The sequence below is a fragment of the Dermacentor andersoni genome, chromosome 4, assembly GCF_023375885.2.
Source record: "Dermacentor andersoni chromosome 4, qqDerAnde1_hic_scaffold, whole genome shotgun sequence".
Classification (NCBI taxonomy): domain Eukaryota; kingdom Metazoa; phylum Arthropoda; class Arachnida; order Ixodida; family Ixodidae; genus Dermacentor; species Dermacentor andersoni.
Window position 1 is genome coordinate 203,363,980 of NC_092817.1, and position 22,348 is coordinate 203,386,327.

General features: G+C 47.1%; 1 long non-coding RNA gene across 1 annotated transcript; it reads right to left on the minus strand.

Moving 5' to 3' along the window:
- Positions 1-17,873: 17,873 nt before the first annotated feature.
- Positions 17,874-22,246, minus strand: LOC129386716 (uncharacterized). The gene is made up of 2 exons (XR_008614016.2): positions 21,865-22,246; positions 17,874-21,657 (listed from the first exon to the last, which is right to left on the minus strand). It is a non-coding gene; the product is annotated as an uncharacterized lncRNA (long non-coding RNA).
- Between the last annotated feature and the right edge of the window lie 102 nt (positions 22,247-22,348).

The following is a 22,348-nucleotide window of genomic DNA, read 5'->3' on the forward strand; positions in this document are numbered from 1 at the left end:
AAAAGTGCGACAGTGATTAGCTGAAAAGAGTTTCAGAGAGCTCCAGGGAGTGGGAGGTGGATAAAGTAAGGGGGATGGGTGGTGATGTGCATTAAGGGAGTCAAGAATGAAGTTAAGTGAAAAATTATGGAACATAGGGGGATTGTCTCATCACTGCTCAATCGCTCAACACCAGATGGCCGTGGCCAGTTGCCTTAGCCGAGATTCGCCTACCCTGTCATAGCATGTGCTGTGCTTGCTGCTCTGCAGTCTTTAGAATAGCCAGGTGTCAGGGCAGCATGCCCCTAATGCCTGCAATTAAGTAATAGGCGACTTGCAAAATAGTGCCCGCTCTCTTCCATACACAGCCATGGCTGAACCACTCACTAGCAAACCTGGTAAGAAAATAATGCTGACCTCCACTGTTACTTGGGCTGCAGCAAGTCTGGGCTGCAAACAAGAAGACACAAGATAGAGCGCTGTCATGTTTTTAGCACAGTTCGCTTTCCTAAGTAATGTACCAACTAGGTCATAATATACATTATATAAGTACATCAATTTGTAAACAAAATGTTATTTTTAATATAATCATTTTTAAAAACAGCACAAGGATGATAGCATAATTTTAAGCATAGTGGCTGCATGCCTTAGCAATGAAAAACTTTTGTCAGAAGTTAAGCAAAGTTGTTTTGGCAACGTAAAAATGTGCATCCTCATTGCTAAAGCATTCCTGTCCGGGGAGTGCTAGGAGTTTGTCTTGGTGTGATGTAAAACTCTCCACACATTTATATAGTGCGAGAGAGAGAGGTGATGGGGGAGTGGTAATGGCCAGTGGAGAATCCTTCCCTGAAATAAATTTCTGGCTACGTCACTGAATGTCTGCAATGCCTTGTAATAGCAATAGGTCTTGGATGGAGACACTATAGATGATACCAGTGAACCTATTGAGCCTATTCCTGTTTAGTGAGGTGATGGATGTTTTCCCAAAGAATTATAGAAACTGTACAATGGAATGTTTTGTACCACCTGTAATAACCATGCTGTAAGAAAACAGAAAGGCTGAGCTTAAATGTTGTAGGAAATCTCTTAAGAGGCTCGAGGATAGGTAAAGATGACTAACTCCCGTATTCTCCACTCACCACTCCACCTGGATTCAAATGCACAGCTCCTTGACAGAGGTGGTTGCTTAGCTTTAATTAAACTTCATGTCAATTACTGTGAAACACAGCGTCGGCTTCAGTCGAGGGGTGGCACTGCGCTCAGCTCAGTGGAATGAAGCTTCCAGTCATAGATGGTTTCAGAATACAGGGCAAGTGACCTCACATTTTACTCTCTTTGTCGTGAAGTCTAGACACCAAAGCCTCGGTTTGAACAAGTAATGCTTTAAGCGCTCTCTCATGCATATGTTTGCTTTAAGGCAGAGTCAGCTTACTATTTCCTGCTTCTGCCACATGCAAATGACACAAAAATATCTCAATAAAATGATTGTGATTTAAGTGGTAGACACTCTCTGCAAGGTGATTAAATGTTTGTAATAAAAGAAGCACTACTCATGTGCTGGTCAGCATCTGCAGCAATATGTTCACCAAGGTATTCTCTTTGTCTCAATATATTCGATATTTTTGCAAATTTAAGAGGTTTTGCAGCTAACATGTAGCTGTTTACTTGTGTCTCAAGAACATACAGCTTTAGGTGAGAGGAGCGCTATATTGCATGATACAAAGAAACATTTCTAGACTGCTTGTTTTATTTTTGTGTGAAAAGCAATTGTGAAGGTTTTAATTGCAAAGTAATACAGTAGGTGTTGGCAACGCGAACAAGCCATGCAAAGTGTATGCATTAGAAATGAACTATCCAGATGAGGACCCCCCCCCACTGATATATGTCAATGCCATAATATCAAATGCTGTGACATTTAACACATATGGTGACAAAAAAAAAAGATAAAGCAAGAGCAGCATTAATAAAATGACAATATCAACTGCAAAATTTATATAATTTTTCTCAAAACTTTTATCTTCGCATAAACTGTGGCCTCACACACTGTGGGCACCTTTGCTAACAACCTTCACATTTCACTAGTGCTAATTCTAGCTTCCCTCTAGCTTCTAGCTCAACTGCAATGTTTTGAACGTCAGGGCATGTGCAAGTGAAAATTAGTTTGTGATGGCCATGTGGATCTGTTTCTTTGCCTTAATAATAGGGAGAGGAGGGCAATATAATTGCCTTGAGAACTATTAAGCAGAAGAAGCATGGTGGATGAGGAGGAGTGGCCAGGATAAAACATTTCAGGAGTTCAATGTGGTAAGGATACAGGAGTAATATGATTAACTTCACAAGAATATGAGGCCATTATAACACTAAGGGAAACAGACTGGCCCATCACAATGAATTTTCAAATATTGTAACTGATCTAGAACACCTTGCACGGCTGCTGTAATTAGGAAAAAAAATGTAGCATTGCCTTAAAAAGACAGCTTTTTTGTTTGTTTACTCTGCTATGCCACTGTACACATTATTACTATTACTTTTTTTTTCTTTTGGAACAGAAAGTCACCATATGCCTGGAGGTTTTAGATCACCTTCTTGGTGTGCTCCCGATATATGAACAGTTCGAAAACATTAACATTGTTGCTTGGTTTATTGCCCAAGTAGACCGGCACGTAACGACTGACTAAGGGAGCAGGCGTGTGAATATGCACACCCTGTATCCAATCAACCCCTATATCGATCAATTTTTCACAATTAGACCTCTATATATTGAACTTTAATGTAACAAACCGTTTTACTTTGCAGAACTTATTTGGTGTGCATATAGAAATCTTCAAGTTATTGAATTCTGTTTAACTGCAAGTTCAATTTACTGAAATCATAAATTCTTCTAAAATTTAAATGAGGATATGTGTTGCATTTGAACTGTAAATTCTATGGACGTACAAGCGCTTTCCGGGAGTAAAGCTTCACGATTTCCTTCCCAAGTTTATTCGACTTAAGGACAAAATTTTGCAGCAAAGTTATAAAACGACCACAGGTGACAAGCAGCTGAATGCGAGGTATCTGGTACAGACCGACGGGGGAAAACTTACAAATCACAATAGCACACATTCAGGCGAGTATGTAAACAGGCGAACTAAGCAGGGAACAAAAACAACACAGCACTGCTTTCATAGGTCCCGAATGATCAGAGTTTCGTCAGAGTTGGTGCAAGCACGCATCCGCAGATAAAACGGGCTCCCACCGTGCATTGCCCAATACTTCGAGAGCTGACGCCTACACGACCACCGGGGTAGGTTATAGCACTTGTTTCTGCTCTGATTGTATAGTGTTCGAATGATGTCGCGACAACGCAAGTACTTGCAATAGGGGCGACGACCTTCCACAACTCCAGAACATCACAAACGAGCGTTTGCACATGTACTAACCAGCCAAACAAACTAACCACGGCAGTGAAGACCACTTAAATCGAAAATACAACGCAGAAACACCTCGTAAAGGTTTCACCACAGAGAAAGGTTACACCCTGTTTCACAGTCGCTCACAAGAAACCCAAGAAATGTCCAAAGCGCACTACCGCTGCCTTTTAAAAATCCAACGGGAGCCAAGCCAAATCAGTATTAGTTGGCTATTTGGGTGAACGCAACGCACCCGTTCGAACCACCGGGTACGCGCAACGCCGGCCGCTTGGCAAGTACCGTTCCGTCTGTCACAATGATTCATTTTCTACTAGAACAGCACGTGAAAAGCTGTTTTAGCTTTATTATTACGCGAAAACATGTTTTGTTTAACTATGAGAACTTGTTATTGTGTGTACGACTACATGTTACGTAAAAAGTATCAGCGGGCCGCTAAAGTTGGAGGACAGACGACAAGGTTCGCGCTCACTTTGAAACAGTTGGTCGTCTGTTCTTGCTTTTCTTCGCTTGGTCATGCATCGTGGGTGAGTAAAGATGTAATATGCGTGAATGGGAACATTTTATTAAGATTTTACTTTGAGAACGCGCTATTTGCGTAGCCATATCCACGTTTTAGACGAAGCCTCTTACAACACCAGCCAACACGAGCCTCGCAGACACATATACCGTCATTCCCATGACGGCACGGTGCCCCCTTAAGAAACTCCCATAGACGGTGGCGCCAGATTACCCTCTAGGTGTTATAGTGAGAAGTTCTCTCTCTCTCTCTCTCTCTCTCTCTCTCTCTCTCTCTCTCTCTCTATATATATATATATATATATATATATATATATATATAATTATTAATTATTCAATTGATTGTTAGTGGGTTACCTAATTTAATGATTAATTGATTAATTCACCTAGTTAGGTAATTCATTGCCACCACCAAAGGTTGAGGCTTCAACTCTCACCAACGACCGCGGGTTCGAGTGCTTTAACTATATCTTACAAACTAGGCCTTATAATTAATATCGCCCCAATTGACACCAACGGTCGCGGGTTCGAAAGGTTCCCCCAATGGTCGTGGGTTCGAGTGCCTTAACTCTATTTTAATTAACTGTGCCTTAATTAACTTCGCCTAATCCACTCAGCCTTAACTGGCGTCGTGAACTGCCTCGATTGGTTCGCTTGGGCTCCGGTGACTTTTTTGGAGCCTCGTGTGGTCGCGCTAACATCGCCTCATGAGTCATATACCATGCGTTCGCATTAATAATTAATTAGTACTAAGCAGCAACAGCTGATTACAACTACTAATCAGCTACTTACAGCTACTCATCAGCAACAGCTGAATAATATGGCGCAGTGGACGGCCGGGGCTGCTGCGGCCCTCGACTAGGGACTCTACAGCGCAGCATCTTCACGGCTACGTAAAATTTTTTAATCGATCTCCTAAACGCGAGACTATACAAACATTTAAAGACGCATCGGTGAAAACACTTGTTGAGTACGTTAGTTGCGAGGTCGGAGGACCCGAACCCCTTCGCAAACGCAGAGCTGCGCCCGCGTAGAGCTACCTGCGGTGCTCCCGCCCTCTGGCGGTAAACCAAGAAACGGGGGCACCCGCGATGTACGGCGCCTACGGAGAGCTTGACAACTGAACCTAGTCTAGTAACGTTGACCCGCGATGTACGGCCCCTACGGAGAGTTTGACAACTGAACCTAGTCTAGTAACGTTGGCTACGGCGGCGGCGGCGCGCGCCGCCGCCGCCCGATTCAGAGGGTTCAGCCTCAATCATCCATCCATCCAGCAGTGAGGGAAGCTCGCAGTAAAATTGAGTATGAAGAACGGCTGAGGAATATGGAAGAAAGTAAATGGGCTGGGAGAGTGTTCAGGTATCTGTACAAGAAAAACATTGGTTCACAGTGAAGGAAAAGAACTAGGAAGCTTACCAGCAAGTATGCGGCCTGTAGGGTGGGCAACACAGCAACAAAGAAGGTCAAGCAGAAAGTCAGAGAGGCTGAAATAACCTCGTGGGTGGCGGCAATGGGAAAGAAACCTGCCATGAGTAACTACTTAAAATGAAAAAAACGAAATAAGGAAAGAAGCAATTTATGATAACTCAAAGGGAAGCTCATTACTTTTCGAATTGAGATCGGGAAGCGAGATATAAGATGGAAGAAGAAGCATGTGCTTGCTGCGGTAAAGCTAGGGAGACTATGGAGCATGTTTTATTAGAATGTGAAGACGTCTACCCAGCGGTCGACTTAGGCATCACTGGCCTCCTTGAAGCCCTCGGGTTCAGCGAGAGCAGTGGAAAAGTAAACATGTCCGCAACGGGGCTCTTGCATTGCCCAGGGGGCGCTGCGAATGGATGGAAGGTAGGAGCGTCCCCTTTGAAACGGGGCGATGGCAGTTGCCACCATGCTCAGATTTTATTACGAAGCAATACTACTTTAGGTCGCACTTCAGCCTGTTCCGTGGCGAGGCGGTGGTAGGCACCATTGACCTTTAGCGTGACCTCGCTGCGTGACGTCACACCACGTGACCTAGAGTGACGTCACACCAGCTGTGTAAAAACGGGGCCCCATCTCACGCCGTCGCGAGGCGAGGCGGTAGCCACCAACAGCGGCCTAACTCCCGCTCCTCTCACCAGGGGCGCGGCGCGGCGCCCGAGTCATCCTCGCGTGTCGCGACATCAGCAGCGGCCTCCTCGCAGCCGCCGACGTTCGGCGGGTGTCGAGCATCGAGAACGTCGTCATGCGCTACTTGGACCTCTCGTCCTTCAGCTCGATACGCGCGTTCGCCAACGGCGTGCTCAAGTCCGAGATGCACCTGGACGTGCTGGTGCTTAGATGATTCACTGTAAGCCGTAACACTAGCATAACCCAAGACTACCACCAGCCATACTACCAGCTGATCCGAGAATAACAGACTATTGCTTCGCAATCACCAGGCTTTTTATTTTGCCTTTTATTTTTATCTGTGTTGTGTGTTATTGAATTTCTCGATTTTCTTTAAATACGTCTTCCTACCCTTTTACCCGTATGTCACCTCTCTGCTTTTGAGCCACCAATCCTCCAATCGCCTTTTGCTAATTTCCAGCGCATATTTATTTACATGACTATTATTATCTCTGAACCCTAGGGCGTCAGGAAGGGTGACTGTGGCCGCATCGACATCGGGCTTGATACCATCACATTTTAGTATGAGGTGTTCCATTGTTTCTACATATTTACCACACACAATACATGTGTCTTCTTCGTTAAATTTCTTTTTATAGCTCCGCGTTCTAAGACATCCTGATCTAGCTTCAAAGAGTAGGGCACTGCCTCTTGAGTTTTCATAAAACGCTTCCTTCCTGATCTGCTGTTTCCAGTATCCATATAGTTCCACGCTATGCTTCTTTTCCATTGAACTTATCCAATTTTCACCTTCCGCGTTTTTAACCTGTCGTTTAATGCTCTGTCTTTCTTCGTCCTCGTGTCTGGCATACTTACTGGTTAGTTTCCTAGTTCTTTTCCGCCATTGTGAGTCAACGCTCTTTCTGTATAGGTATTTAAACACCTTAGCTGCCCACCTGTTATCGTCCAATTTCCTCAGATGTTTTTCGTATAAGATTTTACATTGAGCTTCCCGTGCTTCGAACGATGCCCAGCCCATATCCCCCTGTACTGCTTCGTTTGTGGTTTTCCCGTGGGCACCTAGTGCTAACCTTCCCACAGCTCTCTGATTTACTTCTAGTCTCGACTGAATCTCTGCCCTTAAACACAGGACCGCATTCCCGAAAGTAAGCTCCGGCACCATTACTCCCTTCCTCAGTACCTCATACCTGTTGTACCCCCACAATGCCCTATGTTTCATTATCCCGGCATCTCTTCGCCCTTTTGCTATGAGAGACTGTTCGTGCTTTTCCGTGTACATCTGCCCTTTGTTTATCCATACCCCGAGATATTTGTATTCGGCCACTCGGGGTATTTCATGGCCTTGTATTGTAAGCTCCTGATCAGCGGTATCGTTGAAAAACAACCCACCGGACTTAGCTGCATTAAAACTGAAACCCAAACTGTCTCCTTCGTCTCCACAATAATTAACCAGAGTTTGCAAATCTTCCTGGCTATCTGCTAACAGTACAATATCGTCCGCATACATTAAACCCGGTAGTCGTTGCTCAACAACCTTTTCGCCTAATCTGTACGACAGATCATACCCTAGATTGCTTCGTTGTAAACTTCTTTCAATGCTTATCATATGTGTCTGAACATGAACAGCAGCGGTGATAGAGGACAACCTTGCCTTGATCATCATACCTTGCTGGTGCCTTAATCCTTTGTGAACCTCGATAGTTGTCGTACTCTTAATTCCTTCCCATGTTATTTCAACATTATTCTCTCGATATATTTCCTGTAGAAAATCAATTACCTCATGACCGATACCTTCAGCTTTTAATATGTTCCACAGGAGTTCCCTGTTCACATTGTCGTATGCACCACTTATGTCCAGGAAGGCTAAATACACAGGTCTATTTTCCGCCTTAGCTATTTCTATGTACTGGGTAAGCACGAACAGGCTATCATCTAAGCCTCTACCACTTCTGAACCCGTTCTGAAGTTCTCCGAGTATTCTATTACTTTCTACCCATGACTGCATTTTTAATTTCACCGCCTGCATCGCCAGCTTATATATAACTGATGTTATCGTAATTTGTCGGAAGGATTTTATGTTCTTCTTATCACCTTTCCCTTTATAAATCAAATTCATTTTACTCTGTTTCCAGCTGTGCGGAATTTGCTTACTTGTTATGACTGCCTCCAATGCTTTTATCAGCGTTCCCTTGCTTCTTGGGCCAAGTTCATTAATTAACTTGATTGGAATTTCGTCTATACCCGCGGACGTGCATTTTGGAACATTTGCTTCCGCCTTTTTCCAGTTAAGATTGGTCAGTTCTAAGCTGTTTTCTATTATGCTATTCTGTGTTGCTCCCTCATTTGGGGCAATTACCCTATCGTCTTTCTTAAATGACTCTGGCATAACTGAACCAATGTACTTCACAACGTCATCTCCCTCTAAACAATTTCCTTCGGCATTGTGAATCTGTTCCTGTTTTCTGTGATTAGCTTTACCCAGCCAGCTTATATGGTTCCAGAATTTTCTTGACCCCCCTTTAGTTGCATCGCGAACTTCAGCCAGCCAGCGGTCAGAGGACTGCTTTATTTTAGCCTGGACGAGGACCTGCACTTGTTGTTTCTTTTGTCGATAATATTGCCTTTTTTAGCCTATTTCCTTTCAGATAACTGCGCCCTCTTTGCTTCTCTGTGTTCCCGAGATGCCCACCGTCGTTGTTCGATGGCCTGTCTAATTTCCTTATTCCACCAACTTCGTGGCTTCCTCTTTCCTCTCCAGTGGTTTACTCCTTTTACTTCTTTTATTTTTGTAGTAATGAGTAGTTCTAACTGATTATAATCCCACCTTTCCATGGGATGTTTCTCTATTGCTTCCTCTATGCCAGCCGCTATTTGCGCTATTTGTACGTCATTTAATTTTGCGTACTCTTTTTGACTTCCCTGCATTGCTCTTTTGAGTAGGGCTCCCAACTGTAGACTAATACGCTTATGATCACTTTCGAGGCTGTACTTCCCTTCTTCGTCTATTTCCATTATTGCGAGCTTGCTATACAACCCCTGCGACATTAAGCAGTAGTCAATGGTCGTTTGTCTATTACGGGACCCCCACGTGAGTTGTCTCTCACACTTAGTTTCTCTATTTACTATAACTAGGTTGTGTCGCTCACAGAAGTCTAGTATCAACTTCCCATTACAATCTGTGTATCCACCCAGATCCCCAATGTGGCCATTCATGTCACCCAGCAGACAAATATCGGCACCTTCTCCAAACTGCTTTATATCGTCATCGAGACACTTCACTAGATCTTTGTTCTCTTGCCTGCATTTGACCCCTGTCCCTAAATAAACTACTCCTAGCAATGCCTTTTTACCGACAATTGTACCTGACACCCAGACATGTTCTTTGCAAGTTAACTTTATTCTTTGCCAATTTGTTCCTTGGTGTGTGAGCATACCTATTCATCCCCCCTTCCTCTCCGTTATTGTCCTAATGCTCCCTTCCCAGACGTAGCCTTCAATAAACGGTGGGTCTTCTAGATCCCTGAGATGTGTTTCGCATAGCGCGTATACACCTACTTCTTCGTCCTTTAACTGCTGTTCTATTTCTAACCACCTCGCTCTCTTTCTACCGCCTTGCATGTTTATGTACCTGATCCTGGTGGTAAATTTCTTTGTAGTTTTCTTCCTGGACCTCCTAGTGGCCATTTTATTGGCGTCAGCCTCTATTGTTGCACTTTCTACACTGTTTCTATCTACCCCTACGCCCTGAGGAGCAGTGGACCCCCTAAAGAAGCTACTGCCCGACCTGCCAGGCGCCAGCCGATCTCGGCTCCTAGCCTTCCATTAAAGTGGATGCCATCTCGTGTAAAGCCTCCGCCAAAGCCTGCTCTATGCACTTCTCTGTTTATGTCTGCCACTTCAAATCCTTTCTCCTGGCTTAGCTTTCTTATCTCACGATTAAGAGCCACACTTTCCTTGGCAATTGCTCCGTTCCTTCCTTGCACCTCCGGCACTGTGCATACCACGATCTGGACTTGCTGTGCTACCGCCCTTAAATCGTCAACTCCCTCCGCTAATCTTTCCACTACTTTTGCGGCTTCCCCATTCAAGACATCATTTAGCCCCGCTGCTACCAATACCAAATTGCGCTCTGCAACATTCTCAGAAAGCTCGCTTTTTGTTTCTCTCAGTACTGCGTCCATTGTCCTGCCTGGGAACGTCCCGACCGCTACCCGCTTATCACCCTTTGCACGCTCCATTATAGCTATTTTGCACCTCCTCATATTTGGATCACCACCGACAAGTACTAGGGCATTCTTTTGCTCCCTCCTAACTTCCAGGTTATGCTTATCATTGGCTACGAGCTCATTCCTTGGGGTTAGCTTGTTCCCCTCCTCTCCTCGCCTCACTCGAGGAGAGGAGGATCACCAACACACCCCGAGTGAGGCGTCGCCTCACTCGGGGCGTGTTGCGCTGCTTCACTATAACTATGCCGATTCACCGGCGGCGAGCCGACTCCCGCTTGCTCTGGCTCCCTGCCTCCCACTTCGCCTGTAGGGTCTACCCTACTTTCCGTGCTTTTGCCGCCGGCTTGGTGTCCCGGCCCATCATTCTCCGCTGCCCGCGTCTCAAGCGCATCGAGCCGCCTATGCAGTTCTGCTCTCCTTTCCCTCTCTTCTCCAAGCTCGGCCACGGTTCTTACTAATTGCGCGGCCTGGACCGCTTCCACCTTGACCAACTCGTCGACTTTCGCCTGCAAAGCTACCCGCTTCTCCCGCTCCTCCCGCAGGTCTGCTTTAAGCTCTTCGAACTTGGCTGTCCAATTTCCTTCCGAAAATGGGGCTAAAAAGCGCCCTCTGTCCTGAACTGGGTAGTACCCAAGGGACCTCCATACTAAGGTAGCGACCACCGTTTATAAAGCTTATAAAGAATCTATAAACGGTGGTAGCTGGATGGATGAATGGATGGATGTTATGATCGTCCCCTTTGGAACGGGGCGGTGGGTTGCGCCACCAAGCTCTTGCTACTATGCTGCCTAATATCCTACCTAGGTTAACCAATGAAAAAAGAAAAAAAAAAACACTATGAACTACCGCGTCCAAACTTTCTGATCCCCTATTGCGAACTGTGCTTTTGTATGTCTCCGTCCTTTGTCGTTTCCCTACTTTTCTTATACCAATCCTCCATCGCCTCTTACTATTGTCTAATGCGGATCTGTTTGCTTTACCACTGCTCCCGCTGAACCCAAGGGCTTCAAGGAGGCCAGTGGTGCCTAAATCGACCGCTGGGTAGACGTCTTCACATTCTAATAAAATATGCTCCGTCGTTTCCCTAGCTTTACCGCAGCAAGCACATGCTTCTTCTTCCTTCTTATATCTCGCTTTATAGGTGCGTGTTCTAAGGCATCCCGATCTCGCTTCGAAAAGTAATGAGCTTCCCTTTGAGTTATCATAAATGGTTTCTTTCCTGATTTCGTTTTTTCCTCTTAAGTAGTTACTCATTGCAGGTTTCTTTTCCATTGCCGCCACCCATGAGATTAATTCAGCCTCTCTGACTTTCCGCTTGACCTTCCTTGTTGCTGTGTTGCCCACCCCACAGGCCGCATACTTGCTGGTAAGCTTCCTAGTTCTTTTCCTCCACTGTGAATCAATGTTTTGCCTGTACAGATACCTGAACACTCTCCCAGCCCATTGACTTTCTTCCATATTCCTCAGCCGTTCTTCATACTCAATTTTACTGCGAGCTTCCCTCACTTCAAAACTAGTCCAGCCCATATCCCCCTGCACAGCTTCATTTGTAGTCTTCCCGTGAGCGCCCAATGCGAGGCGACCCACTGACCTTTGGTTCCCGTCGAGTCCTGATTGTACCCCTGATTTAAAGCAAACAACCGCATTTCCAAAAGTAAGTCCTGGAACCATTACCCCTTTCCACATACCTCGGAGGACCTCGTACGTATTGTATCCCCATAGCGCTCTGTGCTTCATTATGGCTGCATTTCTCTTCCCCTTGACTTTTATAGTTTTTTCCGGTGTTTCCATATATCCATTGCATTCGTTTATCCATATACCAAGAGTAAAATTTCGTTCGTTCTCTGTCCTCGCTTCACCGTTGGAACATGAAGCTTCTCGGACGATGATCGGCGGTTGTTGATCAAACGCAGGCAGGAAGCGATGAGAACAGATGTACAAGAAATATTTATAGGTAAACTTTTCTATATACATAGCAGGTAAAACAAATACATTACAAACTTGAACAATTGAGAAACAAAGTCTCACTCTTCGACTGTCTCAATGACTGTTAGAGCCCGGACTCGTTTTAACGTACATAGTACGGAGGCTCATTGATCTATCAGCAATCCTGATTTCAGCCAAGTCTGAGGGACAGCATGTCGTCCCGATTTTTATAGCACAAAATATACAAAGAAAAAAAGGCGGTAGGGCCGTTGGCCCGTCCCACAGGTTCAGTTGCCAAACAGAGTCAACCGTTTGTTAAGCCACAACCCACAGAGATGGGCTTACTCTTAAAAATAAACATATTGGAAAACAAAGCTCTTTTCCTTCTTCCCTAAAACTCCGTTGCCCTCTCGTTTCTACGTAGTTAGTGACGGGCTCAGCAAAACACGCCAGGCCCGAACAAGTTATCGCTGGACCGCCTCAAATCCCAACGGCGTCTAGGCCGCAAATGTCTCGGAAGCAGGGGCATCGACACCACGTAGTGCCGCTGTACTCAAAGTTTGGCCGTGTGGGAGACGGATGGCCCTCCTTGTCCTTCAAACTTATTGTCTAGAAGACAAAGTTCTCTGAATGCGTATTTACAAGACGCCGCCGTTCGAATGCACTCTTCACGTGTGCACCGCATCCCTACAGCGTGCACTGTAAGCTGGCCTTCGACACCACACAGGCAGTCGCACCCAACAACAAGGCTGGCGATTGCGTTCCGGACGCGCGGCACGGGGTCAAGGTTGCTAAGCCCTTCTTAACCTCGGCGGCGCCTCCAATTAGTCAGGTACTCGGGCGCCAGACCCACAATACCGTATACAGCGGTACCTTTTAAGGCTGGTCTGTGTGGACTCGTGTGACCGTCGGCGGACTGCCAACACCCTGCGCACAATACCGACTTCCCGGAATCGGCACTCGCCCTCCTGGCGCTTGCCGCGACGCGTCACCCAACACCGCGCGGTCCGTGACCCCACATAACACAGAAACGGTTGCCCCGCTGACATGGGGGGGAAGTGCACCCCCTCTCTATACACACAGCACGTGGCCGATTCGTGACACTTAAGAACACGAACAATCAGAGCGACCTTACACGTCCCTCCTAAAGAGTATACTGGGCTCACAATGTGCCCAGCTATGCTAGAATTGCCAAAGGGCGCTGTATCCTAGAATTTAGGCTCTGAAGGTTCCGTCAAAGAAAACTGACATACGCTGCCCAACACGGGTGCTGCGGAGCCCGTAATGAACAGGAAAATGAACTGAAAGGACCACGAAAAAAAAAACAATTTTCTCACAGCGATAAAAAAAAAGGGCGACAGCTCAACACATTCATGGCAGTGAGCATGCAAAAGAAATACATGTAAGTACAGGAACACTTTCCAACGCACTGCACTGCACAACAGCAGAAAAGTGAGATATGCAGGGTATATACATAGTATGTAAAATCTTATAACCCTCACACACATGGACGACGACAACCACCGAAAGTTCCATCAAGGCTGAACTGTCCCACGCACACGTCCTTCGGGTGAACGGGAACATTCACGCCTGTCCTAGCTGGCATGGCTGTTTCTGTCTATCCTTTCTTTTCTGCTCTTTACTCGATTGGCTCCCATGAACGATTTGAGAGCCTTGACAATGCATCAGCATTGGCGTTACATGTTTCTTTCCGGTGACGCACCGTTACATTGTAGCGGTGTAGTGAAGGCGCCGATCTTGCTAACTTGGCCCCCTGCGGGGTGCTGGTTGTCAAATATGACAATGGGTTATGATCAGAGACAACATTCACCACTGCTCCGAAAAGCCAGTAGTCAAATTCCTTGAGTGCCCAAATAATAGCAAAGGCTTCTCTCTATATAGTCGACCAGAGCGCCTGTGTCGGGTTAAAGCGATGGCTAGCAAAAGCGATCGGCTTTTCTTTTCCGTCCGCTGACATTTGAGCTAAACAGGCACCGGCCGCCGTCGCCGACGCATCAGTGAATAGCCAGTACGGCTGATGAGGCTCAGGAGTGTTCATGGCGACAGCCTGACAGAGAGCTAATTTTTGACTTTCGAACGCGCACTGCGCATCTTCCAACCATGGAATTGAATTAGGAACCCCTCGCCTTGTCAAAGCTGTAAGCGGGCTAGCCACGTCGGCGTAGTTTGAGACATAGTCGCGATAATACCCACAAAGCCCCAACAGACTTCGCAACTCTTCCTTTAATAGTTCAGGAACTCTGTAAGGAAACGTCCTCTTTGGTTTACATCCTTCCTCCAGCTCGATGCGGTGCCGCCCAACGTTACTAGACTAGCTTCAGTTTTAAAACTCGGCGCCGTTGCGCGGAACCGCCACCCGCCCGCGCCTTCGTGGCGCTGCAGTCGCACCCGGATTCATTTCCTCACTAGCCGGCTACGCGGGCGGGCCGGACTAAGCACGCGGTGCAGCGTTGATGTATTCTGTGGTTCGTTGTTGACAGCGAATTCCAGCAAGCATGTCATCCGTGGAACTGTAGCCTTCGCCGAGTTTCTTAAGAATATCAGCAGACGATGCCGACGTGCTGCGTACCTGGCTGCATAGGTCGCTATCGGAACGATGTCGACAGTTCGGCGCACCACTTTTTCTGTGCTCCCAGTAGAGCGATTCCTCGTGCCGACCGGAAACTTTCTGCGAAATAACCATAGGTACAACACGTACTACACGGACGCAGCTGTGTATGCAGAAGCGACCGGGCGGCGCTACCAATTAAAGGAGGTACGCCCTGGCAGTCGTGAACGCGATCAGCCAACAGCAAATTACCGCGTCGGCCACGGCGGGATCCCCCACCTCGGCTGAAATATTAGCAGTGGCGATCGCACTCGCTCACGCGGAGCTTTCGCAAAGGGACTCGGTCGTGGTCGCGGACTCCCAGGAGACATGTCGCATGTTTCTCAAGGGGCACGTGACTGCGGCTAGCCTCGCGATAATCCCCAAATCCTTCAACCACCATCATCGCCTACTCTGGTGCCCGGGCCACGCGGGGGTACAGGGGAACGAAAAGGCTAACGCGTTAGCTCGAGGGTTCACTAACCGAGCGACGGCGTCCTCTTCTAACCCCAACAACCAACACTATACCTCACAATACTGCACAAATTTAAATGCTAAAGACATCCTTGCTCATCAGCGCGGAGTCCCCAGAAAATACCCGCCACCTCACCCACGACTTAGCGCGGAAGAGGCCGCCGATTGGCGTAAAATACAGACCGGGGTTTTCCCCCATTTAATATTGCTAAACGCCATGTATCCCACTCGTTATAGGGCTAACTGTCCTTGGTGCGGTGGCATACCTAGCCTAATACGTATAACCTGGGAGTGCACTAAGCACCATCATAGGCGAAACACCAGCAACACAATGGAGCAGTGGGTGGCACAGCTCGCCCGCTCCGACCTGGCAGGATAAAAGTTCTTAATTAGCCAGGTCAGGCAGGCGGCAGAGGCCAGTGGGGCCCTGGACTGAGAGGCTCCGACCACCCCTCCTTCAAATATTTTCCATTGCAATAAAGTTTCTATTATTATTATTTTGCGAAATTCACGGCACGCCCTCGTGCCATTGCTCCCGCGTTCGTCGTCGTCTTCCACAGCTGGCTGCGTGGCCGTTCATCTTTCCAGCGTAGAATTTCACTTCACTTCTGTCGTCGTAATAGGGAGGCCGCGTTTACGGGGGTATGAGCCATTCCTTAAGGGAGTATGAGCCACTCATGGTCTTACGTAACGGAAATATTTAATTTTGAAGAAATTTAATTTCGAAGAATCACAAGCGGCAAATCGCAGGCGAAGGCTGCTAACCACGCCGCCGAGCAAACTCGAAACATCGAACGCAAGCGACGAATGCGGACTGCGGGCGTACCGCCAGTGACGTCGTTCTCCGTCGCAGCCGATTGTGTGTGTAAGCTCATAACTGAGAAATACGTTAATGAACCCTCGGGATTAACCCAGTGATAAACACAGGGGCCGCACGTTTCAGCTTCGTTGATTAAGCGTCTTCACGGAATGAAAAATCCGACTTCTTTCTTTTTTTGTGTGTGTGGCTTGTGTGTACAAAGACCGACCTCATCTTTCTTTTTGTAGCGCTTCTTTCGCGTGGTGAGAAGCTTCGGTGTGGATGAAGAAACACACGACATTTAAACACGCAGCTTCTGCGCTTCGCTGTATGCGTTTCTTCCTTTCGTGCAGTTTACTCTTCTTTCAGTATTAACGAACTGGCGCGATAAATCTTATTGCTGTAGGTGGATACCGATTTCTCGTGGTATCGCTAATTCGGACAAATGAGAACGCCAGCGAGCGTGAAACACGCGCAAACTGCCCGTCCGCACGAGCTCAAGGCTGTGACGAGGCGTCTGCAGTAGAGCCCGATGGAACAGCGTTGCCATCTGGCGGCTGTCAGAGAAGTGGCGACAGCGGCTGTAAGCGCGCGGGCGGGGAGTTTTACAACTGAAGCTAGTCTAGTAACGTTGGTGCCGCCCTACTTTCGCCCTCCCAGGCTTTCCGTCAAAGACGCAATGATGTTTCTCAAATACCGCCTCGATTTCCGTGCGCGCATCAGACACCAATTGAGCTAGCTTGTCTTCAGTTATTGCGTGCTCGCTCACTGAAGTGCATACAGCTTGCGGCGCGTATTCCACCTGACCAAATTCTCCGTCTTCCTCGAACACTACCCCCGCATGATTCACTCTAGCGTAGTACGGCCTGAGTCGGTTAGCGTCCACTACCGAAGTCTTTCTGTCATTTATTTGCAAGCGATACGCCCACAGAACGAATGGGATCAGCTTGTCCCACTTTCTTCGGTCCCGTTCCATTACATGATACCACGTATTTTTGAGGACTCTGTTCCATCTCTCAACCACTCCGTTGCTCTCAGAGTGTTCGGCAGTGGAGAACCTGGGTGAACAGCCCAGTTTTTCTAACATTAACTGTGTCAGTTGAGATTTAAAGTTAGTACCTCGGTCTGCACAGATCGTTCCCGGCACTCCAGCATGACTGAAAATTTCCAGTAAAGCCTCGCATGTGGCCCTCGCTGTCAGGGATTGGAGCGGCACTGCCTCATTGCGTCTTTCTTCTGGTAGGACCAGTTGTCTGACTGACTCCCGCTAAGGAATCCCAATGCTACAAAAGTCCGTCTGACACGAACCTGTCAGCTTTGCCGTTTCTCGCATTATTCCAGGCCTTTTCCAGGCTTTCATCGGCAAGCTGAGCAGCTCGAAATTTCTCCCGCTGACTGGGCACCCCATTGACATCTTGTATCAAACTAGGCCGCCGTTCCTGCGACCCGGTCGACGGAGTGGAAAGGGGGGGTAAGCGTTATAGTGCCCTGGTCGTTCGAACGCTTAGGGCCCAAAAGCGTTAGGCATAGAATAAAGAACAACTTTAGAGAAGGGAAACTGTACCTTCCGCAGTGGTTCGAAAATAAGCAGCGGCAGCGCATGGAACTTACCTAGGTGGACGCCAGATGACGCTGCTAAAACAGGAAGCGGAATTGCGCATTTTTTTTTAGAGCATTATTCAATATGGCCGCTTTTTGCCGGTCGTGTACGCTTGCATCCGCTCGTACGCGCCGTACTCTCCTCGGCTGCCGCGTAGCCGGTGCGTTCTAATTGCCAGGAGAGCAAAGAGCCTCTACTGACGCCCATACAAACAAGCCACAAGTGAGTGAACAGAACGTGCGACTTTATTGGCAGAAGACCAGCAGTGTATGTACATTCTCGTGCAATAGCAGAAATAAAATTTGTATGTCGAGATACACTGGAATCTTTGACGCGAGCTCGTAAACGGCTCACCGTCGTCGTCACACATGGCGGTCTAGTAACGAGCGAAAACCAGCGGCTCATGCAGATTGGTCAGTGTCCCGCCTGTTTGCAGCGGCAGTCGCCGTTAAAGATGAGCAACTAACACTGCGAAACAATCGGGTGAACCAGGCATCTGCTGCCGCAGCCAACACAGCGACATGGACTACCCGGCATTTTAGCCTTAACTCCTTTCCAACCTGCACGTTACTTTTCTTTCGGGGGCCGCTAATGTGTGGCTCGCACTTGGTGTCCCACATTGTCTCAATATGGACAAGTCGCTTTCGTGGGCATCACCTTCATCAGCCACTTTTGCGGGCCTTTGCACCCAACTTCACACACGTCGGACCATGTAAGCACGTATGCCGGTCTCCGTTCGTGCTTAATCGCGGCCGAGAAAGGCAACAGGCACAATTTGCCCATGGCTGCAGCAGGAAAGGCTGAACGTGAACGGGGAGCACGAATCACGGTGTGTAAATTGGGAGTCTATGGCGCTGTGCAGATTGCAGGAGCAAATGCTTACTTCGAGAAACTGCTTTCCAGTGCAACTGACCAGGCCGCCACATCCGATAAGCATAACACGGCGACCGTAACCAAGTGAGATAACAGCAAAAATAAACGGCAATCATTCACCACATAGTGTTCAGAGAATACATTATACATTGGCTACAAACCATATGGCAACAGTGAGCATTCACATACACGGGTCTCTTAGGATACATTCAGCTGCCTACTTACAGGCATAATGCTTGCCTTCGTCGCATGTGGTGGTCTGGTAACGAGCGACAAACAGCAGTAAAAACAGATTGGACAGAGCGTCGCACCTGTTTGAACCGACAGTTGCCGTTGAAGATGAGCAACTTCCATTGCGAAGCAATCAGGTGATGCAGGCATCTGCTGCCACAACCAACACAGCGAAATGGACTATCCGGCATTTTAGCGTTAACTCCTTTCCAACCTGCATGTTTCTTTTCTGTCGAGGGCCACTAATGTGTGGCTCACATTTGGTGTCCCACTTTGTCTCAATATGGACAAGTCGCTTTCGTGGGCATCACCTTCGGCAGCCATTTATGCGGGCCTTTCCACCCATGTGGCTATGAACTTCAAACACGTTGGACCATGTAAGCATGTATGCTTGTCTCCGTTCGCGCTTAATTGCGACTGAGAAAGGCCGCAGGCACAATTTGCACATGGCTGCAGCAGGAAAGGCTGAACGGGGAGCACGAATCATGGTGTGTAAATTGGGAGTCTATGTCGCTGTGCGGACTGCAGGAGCAAATGCTTACCTCGAGAGACTGTTTTCCAATGCAACTGACCAGGCCGCCACATCCGATAAGCATAACACGGCGACCGTAACCAAGTGAGATAACAGCAAAAATAAACGGCAATCATTCACCACATAGTGTTCAGAGAATACATTATACATTGGCTACAAACCATATGGCAACAGTGAGCATTCACATACACGGGTCTCTTAGGATACATTCAGCTGCCTACTTACAGGCATAATGCTTGCCTTCGTCGCATGTGGTGGTCTGGTAACGAGCGACAAACAGCAGTAAAAACAGATTGGACAGAGCGTCGCACCTGTTTGAACCGACAGTTGCCGTTGAAGATGAGCAACTTCCATTGCGAAGCAATCAGGTGATGCAGGCATCTGCTGCCACAACCAACACAGCGAAATGGACTATCCGGCATTTTAGCGTTAACTCCTTTCCAACCTGCATGTTTCTTTTCTGTCGAGGGCCACTAATGTGTGGCTCACATTTGGTGTCCCACTTTGTCTCAATATGGACAAGTCGCTTTCGTGGGCATCACCTTCGGCAGCCATTTATGCGGGCCTTTCCACCCATGTGGCTATGAACTTCAAACACGTTGGACCATGTAAGCATGTATGCTTGTCTCCGTTCGCGCTTAATTGCGACTGAGAAAGGCCGCAGGCACAATTTGCACATGGCTGCAGCAGGAAAGGCTGAACGGGGAGCACGAATCATGGTGTGTAAATTGGGAGTCTATGTCGCTGTGCGGACTGCAGGAGCAAATGCTTACCTCGAGAGACTGTTTTCCAATGCAACTGACCAGGCCCCCACATCCGATAAGCATAATACGGCGACCGTAACCAAGTGAGATAACAGCAAAAATAAACGGCAATCATTCACCACATAGTGTTCAGAGAATACATTATACATTGGCTACAAACCATATGGCAACAGTGAGCATTCACATACACGGGTCTCTTAGGATACATTCAGCCGCCTACTTACAGGCATAATGCTTGCCTTCGTCGCATGTGGTGGTCTGGTAACGAGCGACAAACAGCAGTACAAACAGATTGGACAGAGCGTCGCACCTATTTGAACCGACAGTTGCCGTTGAAGATGAGCAACTTCCATTGCGAAGCAATCAGGTGATGCAGGCATCTGCTGCCACAACCAACACAGCGAAATGGACTATCCGGCATTTTAGCGTTAACTCCTTTCCAACCTGCATGTTTCTTTTCTGTCGAGGGCCACTAATGTGTGGCTCACATTTGGTGTCCCACTTTGTCTCAATATGGACAAGTCGCTTTCGTGGGCATCACCTTCAGCAGCCATTTATGCGGGCCTTTTCACCCATGCGGCTATGAACTTCAAACACCTTGGAGCATGTAAGCACGTATGCTTGTCTCCGTTCGTGCTTAATTGCGAGTGAGAAAGGCCGCAGGCACAATTTGCACATGGCTACAGCAGGAAAGGCTGAACGGGGAGCACGAATCATGGTGTGTAAATTGGGAGTCTATGTCGCTGTGCGGACTGCAGGAGCAAATGCTTACCTCACATCCGAGAAATGTAACACGGCGACCACAACCAAGTGGGGCAGCAAAACCAGATTCTGCAATCTATCATTCAGTGTAGCTTGCGCAAAGACCCAGGCTATCGAGGAAGAAGAGCAACCATCAACGAGACTAGGAATATGGAAAATGAGAAAGCTTGCATTCAAGAGAGAAGCCACCCTGCTCTGCAAGCATTGAAGGCCAAAAACATCAAGAAAAGTAAAATGGTGCATAGCAAACAGTGCGTAGGTTAATGCAAGAAACATGTCGATGTTGCATCAGCTATTTCAGGAGAGGAATTGTGCATGACAACATGCACTAAAAGGTACTGCTACAGATATGTTATGCTACTAGACAGTGACTGGTATTAAGTATCAGCGAAGAATCGGTTGACCTTTATGTTTGGATGAGGATGAATGATCTCTAACGAGAATGGGCAATGAAAAAGCTTGCATTTATAGAAGAAAAATTACACTTGGCACAAATGGAATTGACATGGCCAGGAAGCTGATTAAGGGCAAACTGATGGAACTCTTTTGGCCAGCGTCGTCCGTGCTTGATCAGAAGTTGCAGGCGCATCTGAAGACGAAGAATTTCCACAAAGTCCTTTTTGAGTTACCTGGATGACTAAGCCAATTTGTCCGCGCTTGTGGAATGGTGGCTGAAGCTCTTTTCAGTCTTGACACAGTGCTCTGCAGACTTGATATCTCATGTAAATTCTTCTGCATGCGCTTCTTTGTTCGTGGTGTAAAAGCCTTGCAAATTCAGGTCCAGCCCCTTTCTGTTGGTGTGGATAGGAGCTCCTGTGATGACCAAGGTATGCTTGGCATGGACTCTGTTGGGGCAGAACGGTGACACATGAGATACAGCACAGATTAGCCAAACTCATGTGTGTTTTCTTTTATGTTTGAACCAATTATACTGAACCATAAACATGAGCAAACATTCATTTCTGCTGCAAACAAATGACATGTATCTCAAGACTAGCAAGACAATACAGCATATATCAAGCATATTTATTTCTGAACCACATGTTGTTTACCTTGTAGTAGCAGCCAATGTCCACACAATGGCCTTGTTGTAGCAGGCAGCAGCTTCTGTTTAGTGTGTGGAGTGTGTTGCTTTATACTGGTGCCATCCTCATTACTGCATGTCTGGAACAGAAATTTTGACTGAATCAGAAATTGAAAAAAAGCACAATTTTGCAATATGAAATGCAAGAAGGTGTGACATATATATTGTAATGGTTTGCGACTACAGAACACATGCAAATATACCCTGTCTGTTCTAGGGCGCTTAAGCACCACGTTAAATAAATATTGCTGTTGTCCATAAATTTATGCCTGCCTAACTATACAATGCATGTGAACAGTTTAAGTATTATTAATATCACAAATGAGAACATTTGTGCGTTCCTTTATACACTGGAAGAGATCACACTGCTGATTCCACAAGCAAATACATGAAAGTCATGAAGCTATTAAAACTGATGCATTATTTTTCTGCACGAACGTGATGCACTGCTG